The sequence below is a fragment of the Balaenoptera borealis genome (assembly GCF_965194805.1).
Source record: "Balaenoptera borealis genome assembly, chromosome: 13".
Taxonomy (NCBI): domain Eukaryota; kingdom Metazoa; phylum Chordata; class Mammalia; order Artiodactyla; family Balaenopteridae; genus Balaenoptera; species Balaenoptera borealis.
This window is the reverse complement of record NC_138870.1, coordinates 22467570-22482776: the sequence shown is the minus strand read 5'-3', so window position 1 is coordinate 22482776 and position 15207 is coordinate 22467570. Positions and strand designations below refer to the sequence as shown.

Genomic DNA, 15207 nt, shown 5'->3' with positions numbered 1-15207 from the left:
CTTGTAAAGCTATTGTGATGGTGACATGTGATAATTTATGTAAAGTTATTATCTTTATAATGTCTGAAAAATTATGAGCACTTTTACATTTATTATTACGTCTATCACTGAACGGGCAAAGCTGGCACTCTATCTCCACCCTTTGACTAATAAGTGGGGCAAAAAAGGGGGAAAAATACCTCACTGGGAAGAAGATCTTGCTCAATGACTATTTATTCAATGAATTTCAAAATATAAAATATCAGATTTTGAACTGAAGCAAATTTCCTCTAGCTTACTTGGAATTAGCAAATCATAGACCACAGGGGAAAATTAGAGTAATGACAATAGATGATTAGAGAATAAGAGGTGAGACATACAATTCATGGATGTTTGTATAGATTTTTCATAGCACTTTGTTACTTTGAAAGGATTTCAATAGTGGTAATCAGTCCACTTGTTTGGATCCTAGTAAATACATGAAAACTCAAATTAGGTCTATATTCTGAAGTCTCCTTTAAGGTCATTGGAGGAAGATGGTCTGTTAATGGCTTAGGACAGTTCTTACTTAGAGCAATTGGAAATAATGCCATACATTTTGAAGGCAAGTTTCTTAGTTCAGCTTTATCCTATACTTATTGAGTCACACTGAGAATAATTTATTGCAGTCAATCCTCATTTAACTCCTAATTTTAATGATGTGTAGTAGCGCTGAATGTTCACTTACATGGTGTACACTCAGATGTACCAAAAAATGCAGTTTCTTTATTTCATTATAACTTTTCAGATTTCTTAAGTCCCCACATCTTTGGGGGGTTGGAGAGTGTGAGGGTGGCCAGTGGGTACATATTTTGTTTAATCTGTAGATGTTAATGCTATCCAAACATTTGCACTATCTCTTCAGATAACTCAGCTTCTGCTTGGATGACTTCAGGTAAGTGCTCAGCCATTCAGAAGTCGCCTCCCTCCTCTGTTCTTCTCTTTGAAAGCTTCTGGGTGTAGAAAAGGGGGCTGAGGCTTTGCAACCTTATAGGAGGAGCTTAGGGGAGATGCAGGGGGCACTGATCCTTGGACTGGTGACTGCTGAGGTGTGACAGGTGCTGTCTGACTTTTGAAGGTGAAAACTTAGTTCCCAACACTGGAATCTGGTTCAGATTATTTGCCTCTAAGTCTTCAACTCTTTAGCTTCCCCTCTCTGTACCTAAGCCTCTGCTGGTCTATAGGCTCTTTCTGCACCCTTGGGACCCTTCAAGGAGAGTCCCCTTTAAGGTCACATATGTGAGCAGGAGGAAGCAGTTGCTCACCTCTTGACCCGTGTTGTCCTCTGCCCCGATGCCATCTCCTTCACGCCGTCTTTGATGTGTATCAAGCCACAGGCTGGAGCTTTATCTAGGGGCCACAGCCTCTTCTACACTAACCTCAGAAAAGTAAGACATTAGTCCAAATGTCCTTCAGCTTCCATATACCTATCTGGGTGTTTCTAAAACCTTACTTACTAAGCCTTCAACCTCACGTGGGAGATAGGAGTGTGAGTTTGATTATCTGACATCCATCAAACTTCTTGTCTTCCTTGCCTTGGACCAGAAAGGGCAGGATTCAGCCTTTCTGCTTCCGCTGTGTCATATCCTCTTTTCTCCTCCCTCAGCCATCCTCATAGCTTAACTCTCTTAAGGGGGAAGAGCTATCCTCTCTGCACTACGGAAGAAAATCTATGATTTGAATTATCATGGCTTAGTCTTGATAGTTAAAGAAATTTAGAAAGTTCTTTCTTTCTGGGCAAAATCTGGCTTAAATGACTATTGTCTTTTTGAAAATCCTATTTTAATGTCAGAGGCTAAATTCTAACCCTAGGAAAGCCCTTCGCATTCATTCCTTCCATAACATTCTTAAATCCTCTCAAGGCAAATGGATGTTTCTGGAAGAAATAAGAAAATATATGAGAAAATCTAATTAATATATTTCAAAAATATCCCCCATTATGAGTGATTGTCATTACTCCAAATCTAGGCAATATTATTGGACAACATTAATTTGCATATTAACTGAGAGCTTTCCAACTGCTTTTGAAAGGCTGAAACAGCCAAAATTGTTAGTAGAAAGCAGAATCAATTCTTTGGGAGTTTCAAAACTAATGCTTGCTGAATATAGGAATACTTTTCAAAAGTTCCCCTAGAATTCCCTAATTCCTGTCAGCTAACGAGACATTTGATGTTGGATGACTCACCATTATCTTGAATTATTTTTTCTAAAACTAGGCTCAGAATCTTTCTTTTAAAAAATCTAGCCTGCTTTCTTTATCTTTTAATCTTGTTAATGGTACCACATTTCTCCCAACCTGACAATCATCTTCAGCGCATTTCATTCAAACCACATTTGAATCAGTTATACATATACATAACTGATTCACTTTGTTATAAAGCAGAAACTAACACACCATTGTAAAGCAATTATACTCCAATAAAGATGTTTAAAAAAAAAAAAAAAGAATAAATCAAAAAAAAAAAAAAACCACATTTGAATGGCAGGTACCATGTTAGCCACTGTGGTTTGTCTAGGGCACAAACTCCACCCTCAGGGACACTTCTATATAATGTCCTCTATCTAATCAATCACTAAGTCATACAGATTTTTCCTTGGAAATGCGTCTCATGTTTCCTCTTGTCTCTCTTTTCTACTGTCACCATGTCCTCACATCTGAATCACAGCCATGGCAGTTTGATGGCCACCCCCTCCACACCACCTTTCTCTTGCCACCCAGAACACATCATCTTCTGATACTTCTTAACCTCACTGTTGTTGGTGCTCAATAAATACTTCTTAGATTTAATTCAGTTTTCCAATCTGTGCACAGATGACTCTGACCAGCATAAGAACTGTATCCAGAGGTAAGGAGAGAGGACGGTCTGTAATGCCAATGTGATTTCATTCATATGGAGCAACCATCCATGCTTGCCCCCTCCTCCCACTGGGTGGTCCACTACTGCCTCAGGATACTGGGTCAGATGGATTCCTCTTTGGATCATTCTGGCATTTTTTGAAATTCTTTTTCTTCGTCTTTCTATGGATGCCTTATTGCATAATAATTTCTTAGTGCCTCTTTCTTCAGTGTTTTGTGTCAGCCACAAATTTAATCCTATGAATATGTTTTCCTTGCTATCATTTCATTCTTACTGTCTCAGAATATTGAACCGCAGTGTTAAGGAATGGTGATACTATTGTCTTAAAGACTGCAATGTAATGTGATTAATGGCTATGTTCGTCACTGGGGAAAGAGGGGAAAGAGTAGGGTGTTTGGTATCTAGATTCCAGAACCACTTCTACTTCAGAAAAACTCCCACTTCCCCTTGCTCCCGTGTGAGTTCTTAGATCATCATGAAAAACACAGAATACCACTACATCTCTTCAGAGAAAAACTTGCAGTTTTCTCAGATGGTACGACTGTTGGTAAATAAGCTTATCTTTTTTGAACGGAGGGAAGGTCTTTCATGCCTATTGGCTCCTTGGGTTGGTGGGGGTAGAAAGCAGAGATTTTTTTAAAGGAAAGCCTGCTCTTTTCTTTAATAAAGAGAAATATGGTAAATGAGGAGATAAAGACTGAGAAGTTGTTGGAGCACAACAAGCCACAGACACCAATATCAAGGGTCCCCTGCAAACCCCACCAGGCAGTTTCAGTCTTACAGAGAGCTGTTCATTGTCCCTTTGTGTATTCTGATGCTTTTCCCAATCTTTTTTGATAAGATTTTTAATATGTAAGTAACATAAACATCATACAGAAAAAAATCAAAATAGAGATGAGAAAAAAAAATCAACAAATACAACTTTTTCTACATATAAATGCTTTCCAGGTTTTTTTCCTCTCATGTATATACCTCAATAATATTCTAGCCTCCAATAAACGTTTGTTGGATAACTAAATTAATCGAATGACTAAAGGCTATAATCATACAGTTATACAAGTTGGTGCTCTGATTTTTTTTTTCCACTTTAATTAACATAACCATTTTATTTTTCAACACTGTTAGTCATTGCCTTCCTTTGAGTGGATATGACACAATTTACTTAATAATTTCTATATACTTGGGGAACATTTGCATTTTTTCTCAGTTTTTCTATTATAGATAACACTATGATGACAAGAGTATTCCACATTTTGTGGGCTACTTCTTCTGGATAGATCCTCTAGATCAGGAGTAGGCAAACTTTTCTTGTAAAGGGCCAGATAGTAAATTTGTTTGGCTTTCTAGGCCATATGGTCTCTGTCTCAGCCACTCAGCTCTGCTGATATAATGCAAAAGCAGTCATAAATAATACATAAATGAATGAGCATGTCTGTGTTCAGATAAAACTTTATACATGTGCAATGAAATTTGAATTTATTTAGTTTTCAATGGGTCATGAAATATTAGAGTTTTAAAATTTTGCTTCAACCATGTAAAAACTGTAAAAAACATTCTTAGTCCACAAGCTGTACAAAAATAGACAGCAGGCTAGATATGGCCAGATGGCCTATAGTTTGCTCTAGAGTCCAGGGATACTGAGTCAAAGGATACACAACCAGCCAGGTCCTTGCTGGTAATTTTGATGGCTACCTTCAACCATATTTCTTGGTTGTTAAACTTCCAAGTTTAGGTATTTAAATAAATAGTCAGTGTTTTCATCCTGGACCACATAATTATTAAGAGACTATGCAAAAGAGCCATCCTTGCAGTTTGTTACCTCTAGCCAGTAACCATTTTCTTGAAATTGACTTAGAGTGATGAGATTGTATGAGAGATCATCTGGTCCAACCTTCTGCAGTGGCCATCTGAAGCAAGAAAAGCCCTAGTTAAAGGATGCCCAGCAGGAGCATTCCAGAATTTCAGCATCTAACCTTAACCTTCCCAGTTCAAACACATTTCATTCTAATTCTTCAGTTGAACCTGAGAACACCTGGCCAGCTGCCACCTTCAAACACTAAGACAATTATTAACTTAATAATCCCTCTGCATTTCTTTCTCTATCCTGGGTTGATAATGATGAACAAGAACTATTTCCTTTTCTGGATTGTGAAACTGAAGTATAAAAGTACCTGTTTTCTGATTGCATGGTGATTCAGAGAAAAGGAAAACCACATTCCCTGCTTCTAGGGCTAACTGTCATGGCCATAAATTAAAATTTATTAAGCATCTACTGCTTACATTCCATTGTGTGAGGCAAAATGCCAATTAGTCCCAATCATTACAGTACATTTTTTCAGTTTTTTCAATTTATTAAATTGTATCCTGGATGATTAGATTGCTTCAGGCCATAAGTACAAAATTGAAAATATTTAATTAGGACGCATATAACAAAGCAGCAGCAGTTAAAACCTGGTGCATTAAAATATCAGCTTGACAGTTACTATTCTCAAAATCCAGAAGGGGCAGATTTACAAGACGTCCTGAGGGCCAAAGGACTTGGTCAGACCAAGAAAGACAGTGAACTCTTTACAAAGAGGAGACCCTTTCCCCAGAGTTCTCTATAGATGGAATTTGGGGCCCAAGATTTGTGATGGCTTATCTTCCAGAGCTTTTTTAAGTTATTTCTTAAAGATATGAAGAAGGTATTTATTCTTATTCCAACTAGAAGTTAAGAATCTTTCAAATAAAAATACTCACTCAAGAACTCTTCTTTATATAACCACCCCCCCATGCTTTAAGTATTTTTTTTATGAGATGTTTGTATAAACCAGGCCATAAACTACATACAAAGAAAACAGCATTTCTCTTTATGGGAATGTCACAAAAGTTAAGACCAAAGTCACTCATGGCTGAGGATCACTAATGGGTAGAGTGGTATTCCACAGAAATCAGTTTGAAGAGAAGAGTTAGGAGGGGGTTTGCTTATCTGTATCTTTACAAATAAAAGAAGAAATCAAATGTGAGCTTAGTAAATATGTTATTGGTAGTAAATCATATTGAACTGGTGATAAATACTACAGAGAAAAGAGGTAATTTCAAAATAGCTTTAAAAAAATAAATAGCTTTGATTAGATATTTTTAAAGATCAAAATGATGAAACTTAATAGGGACATTTAATAGGATGAAATCCAATAGGAACAAATATAAAAGGATATACCTACAGAGCAATAAAAGTCAACCAAGAATACAAATGCAATATAGGAAAGAACTGGTTAAGTCTCCATATGATAGAAAAGAACTCGGGCTCATATTTGACAATGAACTGAATGAAATTAATAATAGAGTGTCATTAGGAGATAAGCCAATATAAATTTAGGATATTTTGATGTTTGTCACCATGTCATAAGTTCAGATGTGTAAAAATCATTCTGTGTTAAACCCAAACAGCATGATTCTGAAACAATGCCTGAGAACTACCTGGAGATTCTTTAAAACAAAGACTCCAGCACCCAACACTGCAAATATGACATAGTAAGTTCTTGAGAAGGGTCTCAAGAATCTGTACTTTAAACAAGCTTGAAACATGATTCGTATGCAGGTTAGTCTCTGGACAAGGCTTTGAGAAGCATTACTCTAGAGGGTGATCAATTCTTTTTTAGTCACTCTGCCTGCAGTTTAGGTATCTACCCTTGGTATGTGGTGCTGATGTGACTTTCAGTTGAGTGATCTGCTTACTGGGCTTTGTACAGACCTGAGAATTAAGGCTATCTACAAGCGATCCACTTCTGTTTTTTATTTTTTTAAAACACAATTCTTTATTAAAACAACTGCTCAAATGATATACACTATGATCAGAATATTCCTCTGTCCTCTAAGCTTCTTGAAAGCAGGGACTGTTTTTGTTCACCCTGGTGGTGTTAGTGCTTAGCACAGTGGAGTTCAATTATATTTTTTGTAGAATGTTAAGCACAATGGTATTGATTTATTAATGTTATAAGATATGCTATATGATATATAACATATCAGTATTAAAGAAATATAAATCTTTAACAGAGTAAAAGAGGTTGCCACTTATATTCAAGCTTTATCACTATGAATAGAAAACTTTTTCTCACTTATTCTTGTACTCCACATTCACTCATGTCTCCAGCTCTGGCTGAGGGCTTCAGAGCTGTTTTAGATTACCTTAACAACTGATTATAATTTATCATAAAAAGGTATTGAATGCCTTCTTAAGAAAAACACCGTGTCTCACTAGCCTCCCTACAATTAATTCTCAGTCCATTCAGGTCTAAACCTGCCCTCTCAAGAAAAACTTCTTTCCTTGCCCTGCGGGTGGGCTTGGCCTGGCCTGGCACTCCCCCACAGCCCTGCCCTGCCAAATCCAGAAGGCGTGCAGTGCACATAGGGGACACCCCTTGAACATCTGGCTCTGGTGGCCAGGGAACTTGCATTTCTGGGCCCCACAGGGCTGAAGCAATCAGAGAGACAATTCTTGGCAGGCTGCCACCCCAGGGCACTGCACAGACAGCAGACTGAAACACAACACCAGTGTTCCTGTGACCACTCCTTCAAGATGGGAAGAGGTAGCTGCTTCACCTAATACATAGAAACAAACAGAGAGTCAAGAAAAATGAGAGTCAAGAATATGTTCCAAAGGAAAGAACAAGACAAAATCCTGGGGGGCGGGGGGAATCTTAGTGAAATAGAGATAAGTAATTTACCTGATAAAGAGTTCAAAATAATGGTCATTAAGATACTTACCAATCTTGGGAGAAGAATGGGTGAACACAGAGAGAACTTTAACAAAGAGATAGAATATATAAGAAAATACCAAACAGAAGTCATAGAGCTGAAGAATATAATAACTGAACTGAAAAGTACACCAGAGGAGTTCAACAGAAGAGACCAGATGAAATTGGAGAAAGGATCAGTGATCTGGAAGATAGGGCAGTGGAACTCACCCAAACACAGCATCAAGAAGAAAAGAACATTTTTAAAAATCCCCTTAAGGGACCTATGGGACAACATCAAGCAGACCAACATTTGTATTACGGGATCCCAGAAGGAGAAGAGAGAGAAAAGGGACAGAAAAGCTATTTGAAGAAATATTGGCTGAAAACTTCATTAACCTGGAGAAGGAAACAGATATCTAGATTCAGAAATCTCACTGAGTTCCAAATAAGTTGAACCCAAAGAGATCCTCACCAAGACCCATTATAGGTAAAATGTCAAAAGTTAAAGAGAGAATCCTAAAAGCAGCAAGAGAGAAACAACTTGTTACATACAAGGGAACCCCCAGATTTTTCAGCAGAGACTTTGCAGACCAGATGGGAGTCGCATGATATATTCAAGTGTTGAAAGCAAAATAACTTCCAACCAAGAATACTCTACCCTGCAAGGTTATCATTCAGAACTGAAGGAGAGATAAAGAGTCCTCCAGATGAGCAAAAACTAAAGGAGTTCACCACCACTAAACTGGTCTTACAAGAAATGTTAAAGGAACTTCTTTAAGCTGAAAAGAAAGGGTACTAGTTAGTAACAAGAAAACATTTGAAAGGAAAAATCTCACTAGTAAAAGTAAGTATATAGTAAAGGTAGTGGAGTAATCACTTATAAAGTGAGTACGAAGGTTAAAAGACAGAAGTAGTAAAAATAACCATAACTACAATAATTAGTTAAAGGATCCACAAAATAAAAAAGATATAAAATGTGACATCAAAAACTTATAACATGTGGTGGAGGGAGTAAAAATGTAGAGTTTTAAAATGCACTCAAGGGACTTCCCTGGTGGCGCAGCGGTTAAGAATCTGCCTGCCAATGCAGGGAACACGGGTTTGAGCCCTGGTCCAGGAAGATCCCACATGCCGTGGAGTAACTAAGTCCCTTCGCCACAACTACTGAGCCTGGGCTCTAGAGCTCACAAGCCACAACTACTGAGCCTGTGAGCCACAACTACTGAGCCTGTGTGCCACAACTACTGAAGTCCGCGCACCTAGAGCCCGTGCTCCACAACAAGAGAAGCCACCACAATGAGAAGGCTGCACACTGCAACAAGGAGTAGCCCCCACTCACCACAACTAGAGAAAGCCCATGCACAGCAATGAAGACCCAATGCAGCCCAAAAAAATAAATAAATTTATTTTTAAAAATGTACTCAAATGTAACTTAATATCAACTTAAACTAAACTGGTATATATATATATATATATATATATATATATATGCCTCATGGTAGCCACAAAGCAAAAGCCTATAGTAGCTACAAAAAACAATAATGAGGATGGAATCTAAACATAACACTAAAGAAAGCCATCAAACCACAAGGAAAGAGAACAAGAGAAGAAGAAAGAAACAGAGAGAAACCACAAAAACAGCCAGAAAACAATTAACAAAATGGCAATAAGTACATCGCTATCTACAATTACTTTAAATGTAAATGGTAATAAGTATAGACCTATCTATAATTAATTTAAATGTAAATGGGCGAAATTCTCCAATCAAAAGACATAGAGTAGCTGAATGTTTAAAATATGCTGCCTAAAGAGATTCACTTCAGATGTAAGAACACACACAGACAGAAAGTGAAGTGCTGGAAAAAGATGTTTCATGCAAAAGGAAGCCAAAAAAAGCTGGGGTAGCTATACATATATCAGACAAAATAGATTTTAAAACAAAAATTGTAATAAAAGACAAAGATGGGCACTACATAAATGATAATGGGTCAATCCAACAAGAAGATATAATATTTGTAAATATTTATGCACCCAACATAAAATCACCTAAATATATAAAGCAAATATTAACAGACCTAAAGAAAGAAATTCACAAAAATACAATAATAATAGGAGGCTTTAATACTCCACTTAATCAATGGATAGATCATCCAACAGAAAATCAATAAGGAAACATTGGCCTTAAATGACACATTAGACCAGATGGACTTTATATATATAACCACCCACACGCACATGCACAAACACACACACATATATATAGAACATTACAAATCATATATGTGATAAGGGGTTAATATCCAAAACATATAAAGAACTCATACAACTCAATAACAAAAATACAAACAATGTGATTAAAAAACGGATAGAGGGTATGAATAGACATTTTTCCAAAGAAGACATACAGATGGCCAACAGACACATGAAAAGGTGCTCAACATCACTAATCATTAGGGAAATGCAAATCAAAACCACAATAAGATACCACATCACACCTGTTAGAATGGCAAGGATGTGGAGAAAAGAGAATCCTTGTGCACTATTGGTGGGAATGTAAATTAGTGCAGCCACTACTGAAAACAGTATGGCGGTTCCTCAAAAAACTAAAAATAGGAGTACCATCTGATCCAGCAATTCCACTCCTAAGTATATAGCCAAAGAAAATGAAAACACTAATTTGAAAAGATACATGCACCCCAATGTTCATAACAGCACTATTTATAATAGCCAAGATATGGAAGCAACCCACGGGTCCCTCAACAGGTGAATGGACAAAGAAGATGTGGTATATATATATATATAATTAAATATTACTCAGCCAGCTCTAAAAAAGAATGAAACCTTGCCGTTTCCAACAACATAGGTGGACCTTGAGGGCATTACACTAAGTCAGACAACAAAAGACAAATACCATATGATTTCACTTATATGTGAAATCTAAAAATACAAAACAATCAAACAATCAAAACAAACAAAACTCATAATAGGTACAGAGAAAAGACTGGTGGTTGCCAGAAGGGAGGAGGTTGGAGTGTGGGAAAAATGGGTGAAAGGGTCAAGAGGTACAAACTTCCAGTCATAAAAAAAGTCAGGATATAATGTGCAGCATGGTGATTAGAGTCAATAATATTGTATTACATATTTTGTAACTTTGTATGGTGACAGGAGGAAACTAGACAAATCATTATTTTGTACACCTGAAACTAATATAATGTTATATGTCATTATACCTCAATTTGAAAAAGAAGGAAGGAAGGGAGGGAGGGAGGGAGGAAGGAAGGAAGGAAGGAGGGAAGGAAGGAAGGAAGGAAGGAAGGAAGGAAGGAAGGAAGGAAGGAAGGAAGGAAGGAAGGAAGGAAGAAAGAAAGAAAGGAAGAAAGAAAGAAAGAAAAGACTGCTTTCAATTTCTTCACGCTGTGATGCTGTGGTTATATTTGTATTCCAAGTTCCAAGGTCCCAGACCTCATGCTTTCTTGTTCTGTTGATTAGCACTCCCTCCTCCCCACCCCACGCCCCCGCACACGTTGAAACATACAGTGTTTGATTCTGGTTAATCTTCTTTGTCTAACCTCTCTTGTCCACTCTAGTTAAACTTCCTCCTACCCACTTACCAACTTCATTTGGGTGTCATTCTGTATAACTTGTTTTCAGATAACATATTAACTCATCTTCCCAAGCTTTCAGATCATTTTGAAGTTGTGTCTTTCTTTTTCCCCCTCCCCGTGCCACAGGGCACGTGGGATCTTAGTTTCCCGACCAGAAATGGAACCCCCGTCCCCTGCATTGGGAGCGTGGAGTTTTAACCACTGGACAGCCAGAGAAGTCCCTAAAGTTATATCTTAATGGGATTTCTCCTACCATGAATATTTTAGTGTTTAAACAAAACAAAACAAAACTCTTTTAAGACAAGCTATACTGTGGTTTTCTCATAAAGGCATCCTTGCTCACCACTGAAGTCTGAGCTTTAGTTAACTGTTGTAGTCAGTAAATCATTGTGAAATATACTTGTTAAAGTGGCATGTTTTCAGAAAAAAATTATGTCCCCTGGAGAAAGATTAATGATATTGTTCTGTAGACTAGAATGCTGAGGGTTAGATTTACTTTCTTCAGCTACATGAAGGGCTTCTTGGGAAGAGATGTCTGGTGACTAGTTTTCCATGTATGGAGAGAATAAAGAAGAAATTCAGGGCTTAAGTTAAAGCAAGAGAGCCACAAGTTTAACAGCAGGAGGAACTCAGCTGCAGCAGTCAACTGAAAACAGCAAACTCATTGGATTTTCACTTTTGCCTAAAAGCAGGACCTGGCTGAGAAGCTCTCTTGAAGCCTTATGGAACTGGATGAATGATAAAAAGAAAGCACAACTACATGGGTGAATATGGAAATGATTTTTCTCAACTTAAAACAAAAAAAAGGAGAATTTGATACCATTGCATGCAAGATGATCAAATGAGATAGCAACAGGTACCCAAAGGACAAATGGGGTGATGACTGAAAGGACTGGCCAGTGACATGTTACACAGAAGGATGACAAAGGTTTGAACAAACTAACGTGCACCACAATATTCATTTGCTCACTCATTCATTCCACAATATGTACTGGGTACCTACTACATGACAAATATTGTTCTAGGCACTTGAAGAAAATATAGATATCTGTCTTTGTGCAGTTTACATGCTATTAGAGGGACACTAAAAGTAAGTAATAAATATAATACATAAGTAAATCATAAGGTACATTAAGACAAGAAAGAAAGGAAAAAGTAGAGCAGGTTAAGGTGGACTGTTGCTGAACCAAACTTGGGTCCAACTTGCCCGAGCACAGTAAAGTCAATCTACTGACTTGGAGTTATGGTGAAGGAAAGTGCAGCATTTATTGCAGGGTGCCAAACAAGGAATCCAGGGCAGCTAGTGCTTAAAACACCTGAACTGCACAATGGCTTTCAGGAAAGCATTTTTAAAGGCAAGGTGAGGGAGGAGGAGTCCCCAGGGTATGCGATCAGCTCGTGCACAATTCTCTGATTGGTTGATGGTGTGGTAACAGGGCAGTGTCACAGAGGTTCACATTATCAATCCCTAGGCACCAATCAGTCTGGGGGCTATGTGCTCAGGGTCATCGAGTAGTTAATTTGTTCCACTTGGTGGTGGTTTTAGCATCTGTAAAACAACACAGAAAATGTGCATCAGATACTATTATCTAGGTGTTCCAGAGAGGAGCTAAAGCAGAGGATTTGGAAGAGGGGTCTGTCCTGAGAAGGCCCCATAGTGTCCTGCTAGGTTACAGGATCAGGTGTGGAGAGATGCGTGCTAAGTTGCAGAATTAGAGAGGTCAGGGCAGGCCTCGCTGAGAACAAAGATTTGAGCAAAGATTTGCAGAAAAGAGGGAGTGAGCCCAATGTCTGTCATTGGGGAAGACTCTCCCAGGCTGAGGGAAGAGCTAACGCAAGGGTTTTAAGGCACAAAGCACTTGAGGGGTTCCAGGAACAGTATGGAGGCCACGAGACTGGAAGGGAGTGAGAGAATAGAAAAAAGAGGAGGTTAGAGGTAAGAGGGATGAAAACATCTCATGAAGGGCTCTGTAGACCTTGCTCAATGCTTTGAATTTTACTGTGAGTGAAACACGAGCCATGGCAAGGTTTTAAGCAGAGGAGTGACAGGATGTGACTTTACTTAAAAATGCTCACTCAGACTGCTGTGTTGGGAACAGGCAGAAGCAGAGTGACCTTCCCGGGGCTCTTGCAGTAAGACCACAGGTGGCAGCGGCTCCGATAAGTGAGGGGGAACCAACGTGATAGCAGGTTAGAAAGAAGGAAGAAAAATGGCCCAAGAGCTGCCATCGACAAGTTGTACCTATAAAGGAAAAATTCACACATTCCTTTCTTTTATCAAGGAGACAAAATAAACCACTGTATGTTTACGTTGAATGTTGCTGCTTGCATAATTTCGCAAAATGACTGACAGCATTTGATGTAAAGATGGGCTTGCTCTGGCAGTTATCGTAAAATAGCAGAGTAATTTCTCTTACAACCTAAAACACCGATGTTATTTGTGTTTAGGTGGCAGTGATTACTTGGGTCTGCAAACAAAGAATACTGACTTAAAAATAAATTGGAAATAAAAATAAAGAATAAATTTGAAAGAAGAAAACCATTGGGGGGCATGGGAAAATGAGAAATATAAAATGAGTGTCCATTTGTATTATACACTATATTGGCAGGAGGGGGTGGTCAATGTCATGCCCATGGTATGAGAACAATCTTCCTTTCTTTTTTAATTTCATGATTTATCAAAAATGTGGGTGCTTGTATTGTGTTCTCTTTTTCTCCACTACCCAAAATGAGATGAGAAAAATGAGAACAAAGTAAAACCATTTACTGTGAACAATTAGATAATACAGATAAGGTCGGGGGAAACCCAAATAATACAAATCAGCAAAAGTCCCACTAGTAATCACTTTGAACATTTTGGCTTCTACAGCTCCAGCTCTCTCCTATGCTCAAGTATACAGAGTATCTTTTACACATACTTACATAAATAAAATTATATACATACAATTTGAGAACAGTCTTGCGACAGCATTCAGCTGGGATTCACAGCACCTGGCTTTAAAGGGGCCACTACGTGACAGTGAGCAAATCAGAGCGTCCTAGACATTACAACTAAATGGGATCCTAATGGTCTGCTTCGGCAGCAGCCCTTCCTGCTGGGGCTCCTCAGCTCTCTTTGTTTAGCTACCTTCCATCCAGCTTCCCTCAGCTAGGACCTTATCTGCCTCTTCTGGTTACAGCAAGAATTGCCAGGGCCCTTCAGAGTCAATGAGCACAGTCAGAGGAACTTCCTGCAGATCTGTGATGCAGGTGGTAAGGAGCTCTGTCATTCAGAGCCTGAAGGTGCTACAACTAAGCTGTTAAACCGTCTCCATCCTGACCAGTTTGTTGCCTGGGGATGTTAGATGTGGCCAGGAAGTTACAGAACCCAGACAGCGTGGCCTTATACACGGTCATGTCCTGGGAAAGAGGAGGTCTAGGACAGGAAACAGGTAAGGATGTACAAATACAGAAAAACTAAAAACAAAAGGAAGAAAGGAGACAGAGTGAGAGGAGGGAAAGGAAGAAGGGAGGAGGGAAGAAGGAGAGAGAGGGGAAGGGAAGGAGGGAAAGAGGGGAAAAGAGAGAGAAGGAAAGAAACGACAAAAGGGAGGGAGGGAGGAAGGAAATACAGTGAGGTGAGGAAGAGACTGAATGGTGAATAGGGATTAGCACTTAATCTTCTCCCACATCAATCTACACTGATCAATATCCTACCTCTGTCTTTTGTTATATTAAAACAAACATGTTTTCTACCTTCTAAAACAAAACTTATCCTCCATTTCTAGTTGCCTTGGATTTGAGATTTTGAGCAAAGAAAAAAGATAAAGTAACTACCCTTTTAAGATGACTTTACCACAGCTCAGAAGGTAGATAATGAGGTTTGCGTGCTTTTTCTTGTAAAAATACTTTGAATCCTGAACAAACCATGTCAAAAGGAGAAATAATCAAGCACACCATCCATCTGGACTCAGGAGATGGCTGATTCTTCATGAAGAGGCTGGCTAGTGGTCAAGGCATTGATTTTTG

At 38.5% G+C, this 15207-nt stretch overlaps 1 long non-coding RNA gene across 2 annotated transcripts in view; it reads right to left on the bottom strand.

The window, feature by feature from the left end:
- The window catches only part of LOC309609997, a 63070-nt gene that overhangs the window by 2254 nt on the left and 45609 nt on the right, over window positions 1–15207 (bottom strand). The window contains exon 1 of one of the 2 annotated variants that reach the window (XR_014233686.1): window positions 1284–13273. The exons of the other annotated variant lie outside the window; for it this stretch is intronic. This is a non-coding gene — a long non-coding RNA (uncharacterized lncRNA). Of the gene's footprint in view, window positions 1–1283; window positions 13274–15207 lie in introns of those variants that run through there. 2 annotated transcript variants of the gene reach the window in all.